Genomic DNA, 17,044 nt, shown 5'->3' with positions numbered 1-17,044 from the left:
ATTAGAAAATCAGATGGGTACAATAGAGCATCCTCTAACACTTGTGCATCGTGTACACTTTCCTTCTACCAACATATATGTGTGTGTGTGTGTGAAGTGAATGTCGAAGTCACAAACAGCTAAAAGATTTTGCGACTAAGTACCATGTCGATTAATGCAGGCCATTTGTTGTCCCGGTAGGGGACACACTAGAATATGGGTGCCATCAATTGCTACTATAGTATCCTACAATACTTACAAATGATCGTTAAACACTTGTCAAAATACTATTTACAAGCAAGTACAACTTTTCTGTGTTTTCAGACTCAAACCGGACCGGTCGATCTAATCAGGAACTGGCCAGGCATCCGGTCCAAGTTAGTTAAAAAACTCGAATGTTATAAAATCGGTCAAACCCTGTCATAGACCGAGTTTGACCGGTGAACCGAAAATTTTGATTAACCTCAATTTTTTTTTTCTTTTTTGGCCTTTTTTCAGTCAAAGTTTGACAATTTGACAGTTGACTAACCAACCAAAAAAGCTAAAAAATGACTAAAAAAATTGAACAAATTGACAAAACTTGGGTCAGCCGCTACTCTGCTTCTCTTCTCGTAGATTTTCTTCCTTTCTTCTTCAGCGCCGATAACTTAAAGCTAAAAACCTCCACCGCCATCTCTTGAAATTCATCGATCGTTTCCTAATCATGATTTCTGATAGTCATCTATCCTTCAATCTCTAGCCTCCACCACAGCAACACCACCAGTTTCTTCAAATTTCAAGACAATCAAGTAATTAACACGCGGGTGAACTGAAGCTAAATCTGGTAATTTTTACAATCTGAAGGCTATTGTTGCTGATTCGTTATGCTAAAGTTGATCTGTGACTGGAATTTCAGTATTTTGTTGATTCATTATGCTGGGCATTTGGGATTTGGATATTAAGGATGTGAATAATATGTCCTTATTAGAGAATCTGGAGAAAGGAAAAAGAGAATCAGGAGAGTGAGACAGAGAGTAACAGTCGGTGAAAGATATGAATGGGTGTGGATCACAACAGAATTATTCTTCATATAGTTATTAACTACTCCTACCACTTGTATTTTGGGGAAATTGTGAATTGAATGAGAAAGCCGCCTACTTTACTTTCGCTAACTATAGATATAGCCACTTGTATTTTTGTTCTCTGTCCTATTCAATTTGTTTCCTATTTCACAATTAGTTTGAATCAGATGTTAATTCGATACATTGTTGGTTTAAAGATTGAAGAAGTTTTATAAGGGCCAAGGGAAAAGTAACCTTAGAAATGGCCAAGCGAGAATCCCTGATCGACTCTCTAGTGGATTGGATGAATATTTGATTAGTTTGAGATATGATTCAAGTGGCACATACTGTTGCTTTAACTTTCTTCTTGCAATTTATGTTTGTGCTACATTATGTACTAGAGAAAAAAAAAGTTTGCAAGTTGTCATCTAAAGTAGATATGGATAAATTCAAAGATTGAAAAGAAAAAGGAAATGTTGTTTTTTGGAGTGACGAATTGTCGAAAAGTTTTAGTTATGAGCGTTAATCAGTAAAAGATGCAGGATTGCAAATCATCATTTTGAGTTTTTTCATCTTTTACGACATTTTGGTTCAAATTGTTTGAAGTGGGTAAGAAAGCTGCAGTTACAAAATGTTAATGGTTGGCATGGGTTTTTGCATAATCTAAGGATGAGAATTAGTAATGGCTTGAAGGTAGCCACTTTTGAGAAGACTACTCATTGTTGTGTTTGGATAACATTAATCTGAATGATGTTTTTCTATGGGTACTTTTGTTATATTGTTGACTTAGAAAGTTTGCTAACTAAGTCTTGTGGTAATTTTAAGTTCCATTTGTTTCTTCTTTCTACTATTGTTGCATAAAACTGGATATCTCTTAGTTGTGTTATATTTTTTAAGGTTTGAGCTAAATTTTGTGTATAAAACTGGATGTCGGCCTCTTACTATCTTGTGCATCAACAAAATAAATATAATTTGCTAATTATTGAATTACCTTGAAGTTTGTTATGCTGGTTCTAATGTTCTTACCTATGTTCCAACTTCCAAATGCTCAAATAGAAAGTAGAATTGAAATTGGTAGGTCTGTCATTTACAGGGGTTCAAGTTGATTTTAAAGGTTGTTTTCTTTTGCAAAATGGTTGCCTATTTTTCTTTTCATTGTCAGTAAAGTCTTCTCTTGAATGTTCATTGTTAATCCTTATTTAAGGGATGACTGGAGTTTGGAGCACTGAAACCATTGTAGCAAATTAATTATCCAGATTTTCAGCTGTATTTTTACTATAGCTTTTGTGTGAGCTGTTTAGGTGATTCGAACTCATGAGTTTGATTTTTAATATCCTTCTCCTGATGACGAGTTAATAAAATAAATCAAATAATATGTTAAGAATATAGAATATTTCATGCTGATTATTTTTTTTTTGTACAGATCATGATAGCTATGTGTATTTCAACTTTGCAATGTATTTTCATGTGTAATAATTGCTGTAGATTTTTATTTATAGGGGTTTTTAAAATTATTTAATATTTTCAATGTTCTTTCTAATGAAGGACAATGGAAGGTACTGATTCACAATCCACACCAACAAATGAAGGATCGGCATCAAAGTCAAGTTCTGAAAATTATAGACAAAAAACTGATATGACTTGGAGACATGTTATAGAAGGACAAGATTCGCAAGGTAGAAAAATTTTGATATGTCAATAGTGCAATGGTACTTTTAGAGGGGGAGGTATTAATCGAATGAAACATCATCTTGCAAAAGTTAAGGGTAATGTTGCTCCATGCAAAATGTGCCAAATGATGTTCAACAGATAATGGAAGATTCATTGAATGAAAATGTTCAAAAAGCAAAAGAGAAAAAAAGAATATTTGAAATTGGAAATCCATTTGGCCGAAGTGTAGTAGGATTTGAAGCTGATGATGTTCAAGAAATTCTTTAACGAAAAATAAAGGCAACTCAAACTAATGTGAGTGGGAATAAGGGGAAAAAAAACACATGGCATTGAATCTTATATGGCAGGTAAATCTCTTGATCATTCTCAACCGAGTATCAAGTCTTGTATGCAAAGTAAAGAGAGATGGCATGATACTGACATGGCTATAGCTTTGTGATTTTATGATGCATGTATTCCAATAAATGCTTGTAATTCTCCCTATTACCAACAAGTCTTTTTTCCACAAAATCAAGCAAGATTTCGAGGTAAAATTTGAAGGTTTCTTTCTCTCTTTTCTCTCTATAATTTCAGCTAAATGGGTGAAGAAAAGAAAGGTTTTTTTGGTGAAATAGAAGCTTAATCCAAAATAAATATTTGACTAGTTTTAGTCAAAGCCTTGATCCAAAGTTAGATGGATGATTGCCACTTGTCAAGAAAGTAACTCAAATCTATCTCTTTGTCTCTCTCGTGTCTCTAACAACCAATCTATCTTGTGTTTCTCTAATTTACTTTTAGCACTTCTAATCACATAATTTCTCTAATACCACATCCATTCTCGTCCACCAAATTTGTTACATCTCACTAGTCAGTCACACCAGTTTAATGCACTACGAAATTTAACATGCACCAAATTATAAAAGGGAAAAGATAGAAATCTTGACTCAACCATTAAAGTCACCATGAAATTAAGGCAGTAAATTAAGATAAAAGAAAATATAAATTAATTTTTTTTCAAAAATAAGAGAAAATATAAAATAATTTTCGAATCTTCTCATTCTTTCCCCCTTAAAAGAATTTCGTGCTCAAAATTCTCACCCTTTGCTCGCAAAATAAACTCAAGTTCTCTCTTCTACAGGATTTCCTCCGACTTATCCAAACTATACACATATTACCCTTTCTCATCAAAATTTCTTCCTTACTAATCACAAATAAATAATTCTCCTAAATCCGAAACTAAATTGCAGCAATTGACTTATGGATAGGAATTTAATGTCAATCGAACATAGGCATTTCATATTACTAATGCAAATATCAGATTTCAAGTTCAAGATTTATAACTGGAATCCAACTTACTACATAAAACTTTCGCTATATATAGGCCAACAAATATAACGTTTTCAGATAAAACATCATGAAGGGCTAACTTCGACTAAAATAACAGATTTTCCACAGCTTAAGTCATTTATTTCGGGCAGTCTCTCACTTGACGTCCAAAGTTGCAGCATCTACAAGGCACTAATTTTCAACTCACATATTCTAGTATGAGATTTTGTCATAAATTTCACACTTAACGGTTACAAATTTCTTCTTAAAATATCCATTCTTTCTTTCCTTCATGGCATGTTTATCTCCATTAATATTTTTGCATTTCCCTTTGATAATGTGGAAGCTTCCTTTACCACTTTTAATTTGGTTGCTGAAAATGTCTTGAGATACAACTCGAATAGCAGAATGCACCAAGTCGAACTTATTTTGCAACTCCTCTAGTATCCCTTCGTATATATTATATTTTTTATTTTCATATTCTTGCTCAGTAACTCCATTTTCTCCGTATACTCTTGTTTCCATTGTCCTTCCTAGTTTTTAGCCAATTTCTTTTGGAACTCTACCTTTTTTCGAAGAACCTCTATTTCTTCATGTATATCTTCCAAATTTTTCATATCATTGAATCACTTAATCTCAAATAACAACCTGCCAGACAAATCATAGTATATAATTGAGTAGCGAATCACAAATTGAAACTCTAACTATATAACTCTTAAGTTCTTTTGCTTCCAAATAATCCATGAAAATGTGACAGCTCCACTTCCCCCTAAGGCGAACCAAAGGTTTCGGCGGACCGCCTATCCAACTCTCACCAGGGCTCAGTCATTCACCTCAAGGAATTGAAGATAAAATTTACAAAACAAACGAATACCGACCCCAAACTGAAAACATAAACTTATATTCATTCCTATCTCCAAAGGAAGTACAAAATTCAAATATACAAAGGTTCCCAATTCCTCATACATCCAACCCTTGCCAAGTGTTAGGGCGAAAACTATTACAAAAGAATCAAAAGAACTAGACTAAACTAGTCTATACAGAGCTCTCGTCCTTGCTCGCGTCCCCTGTTAAGGAAAACAAAACTAAAGGGATGAGCTATAAGCTCAGTGAGGTTCCAAACACATAATCAAACAATAAAGCCAATGCATTAACCATAGATAACCAATAACTCAAGAAACATTTACAATAGAAAGTGTTAATAACATATTCATTAAAAGGATACGTGCTCACAAGGAGCCATTCATTCATTCGTTCATTCATTCTCCTTTCATCCCCTTATTTCTCCAATCATTTGAAAATGTATTTTTGTAAGTAAAACCCCTCATTTGCATTGACATTCGTTCATTCATTTCATTCACCCCTCCTAGACGTTGGCCAGGCTCCACCAGACTACAAGGTAATACTCGAGTATACCAAACTTTCACTCAAGGTCACCAAATCGCTCGACCGAATCCGCTTCTGGCTCGAGTCGACAAGTAACAAAGGGCAAGGGCCCAGTTCAGCCAAACGGCTTACATTCATGCGCAACTAGCATTTAATCATTGAAAATTTCACATTTATTTAGGTTGAGTGCGATAAAGTATACACTCACCTAGTAAAATTCGTTTTAACAGTCATTGATAACATGGAACATGTAATCATATAGTCAAGAACAAGCCATATAGTCAATGAAAATATAACAAACAAGGAACACTCACTTATTTACGCAAAATAATATCCAAAATATCCTTCCAGATAATACCATCAGTTACCGATGAACTCTAATATAATTAAAAGAATACATTATACTTCAACTATCAAAGATTTAAGTGATTCAAAGAAAATTCGAATACGTACTAGTACAAAGTATAAATATGATTTTGGCAGTGAAAAAAGTACATTTAAACCAAAAGACATAAGTAAAATATTTGTAAAACTTATACTCACTCGTAAAACTTTAAAATCTCCATTTGAGTCAAAGTGATAAAGAAAACGTATTTCTATTAGTCGTTAAGTTCATTTTTCCAAGGGTACAAGTTTCGGCTAAATTCTCACTTATATACCTCGATAAAAGAAGATGCAAATATCCTAGATGGTTCATGTGATATTCGCTCTCAAGCCTTACTCGAGTCGCAAGTATAGCTGTTTAGCCCTCGAACGTAAATTTGGACAGCACGCCCTATGTATTTACCTATTTTCCAGTCATTTATGACTTCATTGTTTTCCTCAATCAATCCCAAAGTCACACACAAAATCATCTCATTTCAGTAGCCATTCCATAGGCTCAAAGTCATACAAGTACAAAATCAAGCTAGGAACATGTGCGGAAATGAAGTTTGCGTCAAGAAACAAAAGATAGATTTGATGTTATTTTGCGTAATGGACACAATCGAGACTACGCTTATCGGATTGAGGTGCAATTTATACCGTTTCGAAGCTAAGACAGAGAGTTACAACTTTGATGAAGATCACTTAGTCCAGTTCGTAGTGTATCTAGGTCAAAATTTTAAATTACAGAACCAGAATCTCACAAACAGGTCAGTTAACCACATTATGTGTAAATGACAATAACTCAGGCTACCAAAATCCAATTAAGGCGTTTTCAGTGGCGTTAGAAAGCTAAGACATAATACTACAACTTTCATGTTTTGGCTAAATATTAGTTCAGTACATATCATGGTAAAAAGACACGACTAGATTGGTGAAATATTCAAAACTGATCGCTGGATTCACCTAGGCAGTCAGGATATTTAGGTCTTTTCATAGGCTACGTTACTCCGATTGAGCTGAAATTTTGTAGGCAATTATAAAACATTATTCTCTATAACTTTCATATTTTAGCCTAAGCCTAATTCGGCCTTTAACATAGTGAACTAGAATCAGGCAGAACTGAAGCTACAATTTCCAGAAATCTGGAATTTTGCTATATTCAAACTATAAGTCGCATTTTTACCTTACAACTACCACTACTTTCTCCTTTATAAGATTATATACCATATATATACATCATATAACACCTAACCCACAAGAAATATAAGTGAATCAATCAAAATCCTAACTCAAAATTCATCACTCCAATCATCAAAACCATTTGAAACAAGCATCACAAGCACAATTCTAACCTTAATACCCAACTTAATCATGATTAATGGAGAAAGAAAGGTTGATCAGCCATTATACCTCAATACAAGAGCTTGCAAGAAGGATCCTCCACTTCTCCTTGAAATTTTTTTTTCCTCAAACTTCCCAAGCTTCCAAACTAGTGATTAATCGGTTTAGTTTTTCTTGTTTGCACTCAAAAGGTTGGATTCAAGGTTGAAAATTGAAAACTCTCTTCACTCTTTTGTCTCTCCTTGCTCTCAGCCAAAACAAAAAAAAATGGTGAAGAATGAACTCAAATGAAAGATAAGAAGGTAAGACATTGGCTTGGTCAAGGAACCATAGGTGGCCAACACTTGTCACCACCAAAACCAACTAAAATTTTGTTTTCTTTTCCTTGCATTTTGGGTCAAATATTTCGGCTATAAGGGCTGAGGATAAGGGAGATATTTTGCAACAATATCAAGGACATGTAGGGAAGTGATAATCAAGTGGTGTGTTCAATCGGTAGTGATCGATACCTATCGGTTTGAGCCGATTTTTCTTAAATCGCGTATACTAGGGTTTTTAACTTCTAATCACTAACTTATTATTATCACTTCTAATCATATAATATTTCCTCATCCAAAAGTCACTCTTACCTACCAAATTTGATCCTCACTCCATACTGAATAGTCACATTACGGAAAAACGTGAAAACCCTAATTCGCTCTAACTTGAAAACGAACAACGAAACCCTTACTTCTATATTCATTTACACTTATTGTGGGGTGATTGGGTAGTAGGGCCATTATAAAGTACTAAGTTCCAAATAATTTCCAAATAAAAGGAAATTTTAAAGAAAAATATAAGGAATTTGCAAGTCCTCACAGAAAAACTACTCTTAACTATTTTTAAACTAAATAAACGAGAAATTTAAACACAAATAAGCAATATCTCAAGATACTATGACACTTACTTCTATTCTTGATACTTGCCAAAATGGTTGCTATTATCACTTATGTACATAACAAAGCACTAAGTCATACTCCTTACAAATCACTCCCCTTTGCTTGATTTTAAAAGTCTCCACTATACCCTCATCTTAAACAGTCATGTTCAAGAAGAAACTATGACTGCTTCCCCCAACAGTGCCTTTTACAATCTTCAATCAAAGCAATCATCCAAATTTCATCAAAAGTTTGCATATAAGATTAGAACCCAAACCCTTTTCTTCAGAATCTCCATACATAATCCAAAATTCTCAATCTCAGATAATGTACAATCTTAAACTTCTACTAAAGTACTAATCACTAACACGAAAGTGTCATGCATGTTTCACCATGAACAAATCGCTCCTCCAAACTGAAATACCACAAAAGTCACTTACCTTTCCTCTAGGTACCCTAAAACATCAAAGATAGGGACCATATTTGCTAACCAAGATTCAACTACTTTGAGGTTAGGACTTCCAGAAAACTTAGGCGAAAAACATCTTCTTTTTCTATTATTATTTTAAACACTCTCTAGAACCCTAACCTCTCCCGTATCTTGGCCTCTAAGTTGATTTGCAAGTCCAGTCCCTTGGCCTTGTTGGGGTATTAAATATTCTAAAAAATATGTCATCCAATTTATGGCCATCACTACTTGGTCTCCTATCTCGGCCCTGGGTTCCTAATTTGGTCAGCTACAGATTTCCAATCACTCTTCCTTAATTTCGGGGTTGTCTAAACCTATGTGAACGCCCCAATGTCATTTGCCTAGTTTTTATTTTTAACACAAATCCAAGTGTATATATATATATTTATAGAAAGATAGAAATCAAGTGATCATATAAGCAAGGATAGTCAATCAAAAGCCAAAGTGCATTCATTTAATATTACAAAATAAATACATATTTAGTTTAAGTTAGACTGTATCAAAATCAAGTAAACACATAACAAATTCATACATTCTTAGGAAAACTTAACCAGATCTAAAGTGCTAGCACCTTAAATGTTCATGACCACCATCAAAGTTCAAATCTAACCATCATTTATTAAAACTCTAGCCAAACATTTATTCGACTAATGTATAACTACATTCATATATCCAATCTCCTCAATCGATTCTACTTTTTCAAATTCAATCGTGATTATGACGACCCCACCTTCTCCTAGGGCATACCCTAGACGTTAGCGGATCGCCTGCCTGGCTCTCGCCAGGACTCACTCACTCACATTAACTTCAGAGATAACAATTCTCATTAATCATCCAAACATCCACTCTTAATACTTTTTAGTAAGACAAAAGTTTTATCTACTACAAATTACAAAAGTGACTCGTCCAAACATTCATACTTAAGTACATCACCAACTAGTGTGAAATAGAAATCTATCCGTGAATGGATACAAAATGCAAGTCTTATCATCAATATATAACACTAGACCACTCAAAACACTTTAATGCTACCCGATCATCCTTCAAACTTCAACCCCTATAAGGAAAATAAAACTAAAAGGGTGAGCTTATGCCCGTGAGGTTTCCATGCAAGCAACAGTCAATAAGCACTCAAATCAGTACAATTAAGCAAGTAGTGCACATTTCACTGTACAATCACTTTAAAAGGATACGGTGCTCGCATTAGAGCCACTTCAATGCACTACACACTCCACCGAACTCCTTCTTATAACCTCCAAAACAATAAACACTTCCCTCACATAGATGGCCATATCAATATCAGTAATCTGCTACTCCGTGGTAATACTTGAGTATATCGAAATACTTACCCAAAGCTATCGTCCTACCCGACCAAGCCCTTTGCTGGCTCGAATAGTCCGTTGAACAGAGGGTTTTGGGGCCCAATTCAGCCGGTGTGATAAAGTACACACACAGCTTACAGTCATGCACACTTACAATATCACTTGATCAATTATCAACCTTCAAACTCAACTAAGCCGAGTGCAATAAAGTGTACCCTCGACTTAGAAGGCGAGGGACAATTGAAAACACTTCACAATGAATCACTTAGCAATATTTCATAATAAGCACATTCGCCATATAATTGCACTTAGGTACACATAAGCAGTTTGACACGTAAATTCGGAAAACACTCACCAATTATCCAAATAATTTACTCTTGAGCCTCGAGTTTGTTTCCTGACTCACAGTTATTTCCTGGGACAAGTTAATAATTTCAAGGTAAATATATAATCTGTAGATGCTCATTTATCATTCTTACTTTATTATTTAAACTATTAAAATCAAGTTTAACCTTGAAATACAAATATATTCTTTTTTTACTATTTATCCTACATTTTATTTTGAAACTTATTAATTTTATCATTTAAACCAGGAATTATACATAGGTTCTAAGGTTATAATCTTATAGGTATTTAAATTAACTGTAACTTATTTTTCACTCAAAATCCTAAGATACAAGCTTAGAAACACTCCATTGGTTCTCCTTTTAACTAGCCAAGGCTTAAGTTGTGTGCACTTTAAATTTTATTTCACTACACTAGCCTCTCAAATTTTATAGTCTTTAAAATATTTGTGAAGACAATATTAAGTAATTAGAAACCAATTTAAGTAATTAGGAGCCATTTCATGTATACAGCCATAACAAATTACCTTAGAGTTTCTAAAACATCAAATAAGTTTTAACTCATTGCTATACAACCCATCTACATAAATTCAGCAATAATACTTCAAGTTTTCATCCTATAACTTCATTTTCCAATTGATTAAATCACCAACTACTTAACTTACATTTAATCTAATATGAATTAGGATAAGAAACATTTAATTGTAACCAATGTTTTGTGCAAACTATGCACATAAATCAGTCTTAATTATTACAGCTTTTAAGCAATCCCTTAGCTATGTATATATCAGTCCAATGTTTGCCGTTTCACTCAAGTTCCTCCTTCCAAGTTTTTTTTTATCCCAACTAGACATGTTAACCACGTTTATTAAACTACAAATGAGCCTTGTACAGAACACCAAATTTTAATATCATATAAAACACTTGAGCAGTTAAAACTTCAAAGGAAAAGCTGATGAGAACTTGTTTCTTCCTTCGGACATGATGGATTTTGGACAGCAATCAGTTTTTAAGCAAGAATTTCTCCATTCATTACTTCATTATATACTTGAATCTAACATGCATGCTAAGATTAGAATATTATACCATGGATTAAGTCTCAACGTAGGTGTTTGGAACCCAAAAATCTATAAGGAAACCTGGAAATTTTCCTAGTTCTTCTCTCGGTCAGCTAAGCAGAATTTTCACTCAAGTTATCAACACCACTCCAGGTTCTCAGGTAAGACAAGGTGAGAACATATAGTTTGAGCCTCTAGTAGAAAATTACTTCATGCATTCGATTAATAACCGCATGATCAGTTTTTTTTTTCTCTCGGATAGAGCTGAAAAGATTTCAGCGGATAACCTCCCTAAACAGGTTCTCCCTTCAGCTGCACTCTTCTTTTCTTTCGTAAGTAAAATCCAGCATACCACAATGATTATTCAAGTATAATCAAGTGTACTAGATGATTAAGGGGTTATTACAGAAAGTTTATCAAGTTTATGGCTGCAACAACAACTCTTGGTTCCTTCATTGCTGTCCGACAATATCCTCCTCAAAACGGAACTCTACCTTAGCTAGGAACTCATTTTCTTTGCTAAATTCCAATATGCGGTTGTATTCAGGGAATGAAAGGGAGGTTACAAGAGTCTTACCCTTTTCTGTTACGTTTTTAATAGTTGCAGCTTCGGTCTCTCTAATTCTTGCACCAGCTCTCTCTCCCTTTTTTTTCCAGGCTTGGCTCGCGGTATTGAGGTTACTAGCTGAAGAAGTGAAGCGAACCAGTGTCTCTCTCTCCCACTCACTCTCTCGGGTGCAGACTGGAAGCAGTGAAAACCACAAATGTTTCTCACCCGGTGGTGTTTTGGAATGAATGGTTATGACCGAAACTCTCTCTCTCGGTTTGGTTTCCAATGCTTGGTTGGTAAGAAGAGCATTTGAACATATTTCCTTCACTCCACCGACCACTCAAGCTTCTTCATTCGGTGCTGATCAATCCAATGTTCACCTCATTCGGTCACTGCATACTCAGCAGATTCCTTCGGGGCAGCTGTCCAGATGAGAGCTACCCACCGTCCCAAGTCAGCAGCCAAATTCCATTTATTTCCTCTCCACCGTTTGGTCTAATAGCTAGTTAGTTGACCTCTAATTGGTTTTAATTCCTCAAGCACCCAATTTGTTTGATAAATTTCTAATGATTGGGTCTTGGTTGCATGGTATTTAATCTGAAATTCGGTGGTTAGTTTGGTATTTTCATCTTAGTTTATTTGGTTGCCATGAACCCGAAATTTTATTGCCTCACACTTTGACTCAAAATTTTCCGTTTGTTCCAATTTTGCATTTACCTTGAAAACTTTCTAAATACATCTATCCAGTAGATTTTATTACATTTGATCTTAAAGAAATTCAACTAGACGTATCACTTATTCCACTATTCAATATATTCAAAGGTCACAAACGGTAATATGCATATCGGATGTTTATTTGATTCGTGTAACTAATATTTAGAATAAATTCTTCTTGTTAAATATATATATGTTTTCCTACACTATTCTAGGATATTGCTAACTCCTCAATTTATAGAACAATTAAATTTTGTCATTTAATTTGACCAATTATTGTTATTTATAATATTTCAAATGATGAAATAAGGTAATAATGGCTAAGTTTATTCAAGATTTTCTCGAGTTATCACAGTGATTTCTATTCACATCATAATATAATAAACTATATTCTTCCTAATTCATAAGTATTCCATCAGGAGAATTATTCAGTACTCAAGTATAAGAATCCGAAACTAGGAGAATTCACGTCTCAAACTGTATGCTCCCAAGTACAAATCAACCAACTTTTAAATTCCTACTCGACATACCTATCTATTTTTTCCTAACATAATAAGCAATTCACACTTAACAAGTTAATCCCCATAGTCTGCGAATCCTCTCCTGGCATGAACTCATCAAGAGATCTGATACCACGTCTGACGACCCCACCTCCCCCTAAAGCATACCCAAGGGTTTGGTGGACTGCCTATTCAATTCTCGCTAGGATTCACTCACTAACATTTTCAAATCAATAACACTAAAATTCATTAATATAATATTTATATGCCACAAATAGTCCAAATATTCAAGTCAAAGTACAATCCAAAGGAGAAGAGATTAAACAATTAGTACCATACTACAGTGTCGGCCAAATACAAACTCAAGATATTCTATTACAAACCATTATTATTCTTGTCTCTCTCATTCCTGCATCCCGTTAAGGAAAACAAATAATAGAATGAGTTAAAAGTCCAATGAGATTCCAAAAATATATGCAGTCAAATTGACAAGATTCAATCACATATCTCAAAAATCTTAAAATGAAGAAAGTAAGAAACAATAAGTGAAATCATTAACAGTTCACATATTCAAATAAACAATTTAACATCAGTAAAAAAAGGATCCAGTACTGATACGGTTGCTCCGACCAAGATCTAGGCAGAGCACTCAAGATTCAAATGTTGATACAGCTAATACGGTAGTTCCTGCCAGATTTTAGACGTAGTACTTAGTCTCGTATAGTATTTCACTTGCAGCCAGTCAAGCAACAGCGTTTTTCGAGTCTGTTGACACTCCATCAATCTTTGAAACATAGTAATAATGTCTGTAGATCATCGCTTTACTCCAATTTCCGTCCATCGTTCAATCTCCCTATCGGGATATCAAACAGTAACAGTGGTGGTAATACTTAAGTATACCAATTCCAATGGAATAACAGTAATTAGTGGAGAATCAGTATTCAGTGGAATAAATAGTATACAATACCTATAGCTCGTCAATCTCCTCAACCAAACCCTTGCTGACTTGATTCAACCAACTAGGCAGTGAGGTTTGAGATCCCAAGTAGTGAGTATAGTCGATGAGATAACATTTTCAACCGAATTTCAAGTCATGCACACGTATATCAGTTCACTTACAAATAGTTCACTTGTAAATAGGATATCAAAAGTTCAGTCAAATTAGATCGACTGCGATAAAGTACATACTCGCATATACAATAATAAGTCAATTCAAGCAACAATTCATATTTGAATAACAAGTAGCATGGAACATGCGGTTGGAATACTAGCCAATTGATCACAACCTTTTTATTAGATTTGAATTTTATCCCACCAATCTTTATTTTATTGGGTTTGAATTTTATCTCACAAATCTTTATTTTATTGGGTTTGAATTTTATCTCACCAACTGTTATTTTGTTAGTTTTGAGTTTTATCTTACCAACCATGTTGAATTTGAATTTTATCCCATCAACCTTTATTTGTTGGGTTTGGATTTTATCTCACCAATTTTTATTTTATTGGATTTGAATTTTATCCCACCAACATGTTATTTCATTGGATTTGGGTTTTATCCCACAAATCTGTTATTTCTTTGGATTTAGGTTTTACCCCACCAACCGTTTATTTTGTTGGATTTAAGTTTTATCCTATCAACCATTATTTTGTTGGATTTGCATTTTATCCTATCAATCTTTATTTTGTTGCATTTGAATTTTATCCCACCAACTTATTATTTCATTGGGTTTGAATTTTATTTTACCAATCGTGTTGGGTTTGGATTTTATCCCATTAATTATTTATTTTGTTGGATTTGGATTTTATCCCACTAACCATTTAATTTGTTGGGTTTGGCTTTTATCCCATCAATTGTTATTTTGTTGGATTTGAGTTTTGCCTCGCTAATCTTTATTTTGTTGGATTTGAATTTTATCCCACCAATCATTTATTGTGTTGGGTTTGGATTTTATCCCACCAACTTATTATTTTATTGGATTTGGATTTTATTTTACCAGCCGTATTGGGGTTGGATATTATTCCACCAACCGTTTATTTTGTTGAATTTGAATTTTATCCTACAAATCCTTTATTTTATTGGGTTTGAATTTTATTCCACCAACTTTTATTTTGTTGGATTTGAATTTTATTCCACCAACCGTTATCTTTGGATTTGAGTTTCATTCCATCAACCGTTATTTCGATTGGGTTTGAGTTTTATCCCACCAACCGTTTATTTTGTTGGATTTGAGTTTTATCCCACCAACTGTTATTTTGTTAGGTTTGAGTTTTATCCCACCAACTTTTTATTTTCTAAATTTAGATTTTTTGATTGATTAGGTTTTGTTAGTTGTTTCATTTGTAGCTGAGTCAGAAAAGTGAATAATTTTGTGTCTACGTTTTTTTCTCAAATTTCTGTGAAATTCAAACAAATAGAGGCAAATTGTAAACACCAAAATTTTACCATTTATTTTACTTCATTTTATTCCTATTTTTGTTCATTTTTAGTTTATTTTTTAAAAATTTATTAATTTTAGTTTATTTTGTTTCATTTCTATTTCTTAAAAAAATCACTTCAAACCATTTTTTAGAAAAATCGGAAAAGAAAAGGAAAGAAAAGAAATAAAGGAAGAAGGAAAAATCAGATTTTTGTAAAAAAAAAAAAACTGAAGCTTCATGCACATGCGTGTCTTCTTCACCAAACTTCCAACAAAAAACCAAAAGCAGGTACATGCAAATTGGTACATTTTTTCCTTCACCTGTTTGCACCAAGTAATATTAGTACAGAAAAACAGCTCACCCCTTCCCAAATCTTATCTTTGGACAGCTAATCAATTGATCAAAGGGTTTAAAAAATAACACCTTATGTTCTTTCTAAAAAACTAAATCCTAATCCTTGTTCTAGTTTTTGGGATTTTGATTCCATATAAATGCATAATAACGCAGCTCTAATGAAAAAAAAGAGTGGAGGCGACGGAAAAGGAGAACATAGAAAGAAAAGAGAAAAAAAAAGGGAAGAAAATGGAAGAAAAGAGAGAAAAAGGAAGAAAATTTTTTGCAGAAATTTTTGGAGAATAAGGCTGATTATCCAGCCTACTTACAAAGGGTCTTTCTCTTTCGATTGGGCTTCATCTAAGGAGCTATCAGCTTATGCGCAAACTAGGGAGTTGGGGGAAGGAGTTTTGTTCAGAAATTTTTTGCAAAAAACGTTGAGAAAGCCTTCGAATTTGCCCCCTAAAGTCACGAATCCGTTTGACTGATACATTTGCAAATTTGTAAAATTCCATAGAAGCAATCTCTGGTCACTCCTTTGGGTTCCACCTCTTTAGGTAAGTCTTAACCCTTTCCTTTGCTTGTACAATCCACAGGAAAAAAAATAAACTCGTTAAATAGCAATTTTTTTTATTATTGTTTCATGAGTTTTGTGCTTGCTGTATGTTTATCGTTGGATATGATGCCTCTTACTAAGAGGATGATGAAACTGGCAAGTTAATGTGAAAGCCATCAACTATGAATGTTTGTCCTTGTTATCTTTGCAAGTTTTGCAGCTCATGATCAAAGCTATGTTTTGGGCCTTTGTTTGGAACCCATGAATGAAGGTTGTCTACTTTTCTTTCTACTTACAAATCTGAGGAGGGGGGATTTTGAGCCATTGATCTCGTGTTGTGTTGTTTTCTTGTTGAGTAGAGGTTCTTGTTGGATTTTAGCTGATGAATCCATGAGCTTTGCTTGAGTTCATGGCTGGTTTTCGTGTGCTAAATAAGCTTTTCTGGGTTACTGTAGAAGAAAACTACGAAGAAGATGCATGTGATTTTTGGAAATTGTGTTTTAACCCCTTACATAATTCTACTATGGGCCAAAATCTGGAAAAAATATAATCAATTTCATCGCTTTTAGGTTTTAATCTTCTTTTGCATATTTTAAGTGGGGTTTTGGGTAGACTATTTCTGGGTTTTAGGGCATGATTAGGGTTTAAATTTTTTATTTAATTTAATATCTTGTTGGGTTTTATAAGAAAATTTAGGTTTTGGGTTTAGAGTTGGTTTGCTTGGGTTTAGGAAATGGGTTTTGCTTTCTTTTTATGGGTTTTGGCATGAGCTTGA

The 17,044-nt window shown here is 33.9% G+C and overlaps 2 long non-coding RNA genes across 4 annotated transcripts; one reads left to right on the top strand and one right to left on the bottom strand.

Moving 5' to 3' along the window:
* Nucleotides 1-457: 457 nt before the first annotated feature.
* On the top strand, nt 458-3,200 carry LOC113698621 (uncharacterized). Its single transcript, XR_003450248.2, has 2 exons — nt 458-802; nt 2,565-3,200. It is a non-coding gene; the product is annotated as an uncharacterized lncRNA (long non-coding RNA).
* Nucleotides 3,201-4,644: 1,444 nt separating this feature from the next.
* Nucleotides 4,645-12,282, bottom strand: LOC140010153 (uncharacterized). 3 transcript variants are annotated; one of them, XR_011817418.1, is made up of 3 exons: nt 11,776-12,202; nt 10,152-10,211; nt 4,645-5,062 (listed from the first exon to the last, which is right to left on the bottom strand). It is a non-coding gene; the product is annotated as an uncharacterized lncRNA (long non-coding RNA). The 3 variants fall into 3 exon arrangements; XR_011817416.1 differs by lacking the exon at nt 10,152-10,211 and having other exon boundaries at nt 4,645-9,531; nt 11,776-12,282; XR_011817417.1 differs by lacking the exon at nt 10,152-10,211 and having other exon boundaries at nt 11,776-12,282.
* Between the last annotated feature and the right edge of the window lie 4,762 nt (nt 12,283-17,044).

The sequence above is a fragment of the Coffea arabica genome, chromosome 7c (assembly GCF_036785885.1).
Source record: "Coffea arabica cultivar ET-39 chromosome 7c, Coffea Arabica ET-39 HiFi, whole genome shotgun sequence".
Taxonomy (NCBI): Eukaryota; Viridiplantae; Streptophyta; class Magnoliopsida; order Gentianales; family Rubiaceae; genus Coffea; species Coffea arabica.
The sequence above is the reverse complement of the archived record's forward strand: the minus strand, read 5'-3'. Positions and strand labels throughout refer to the sequence as shown.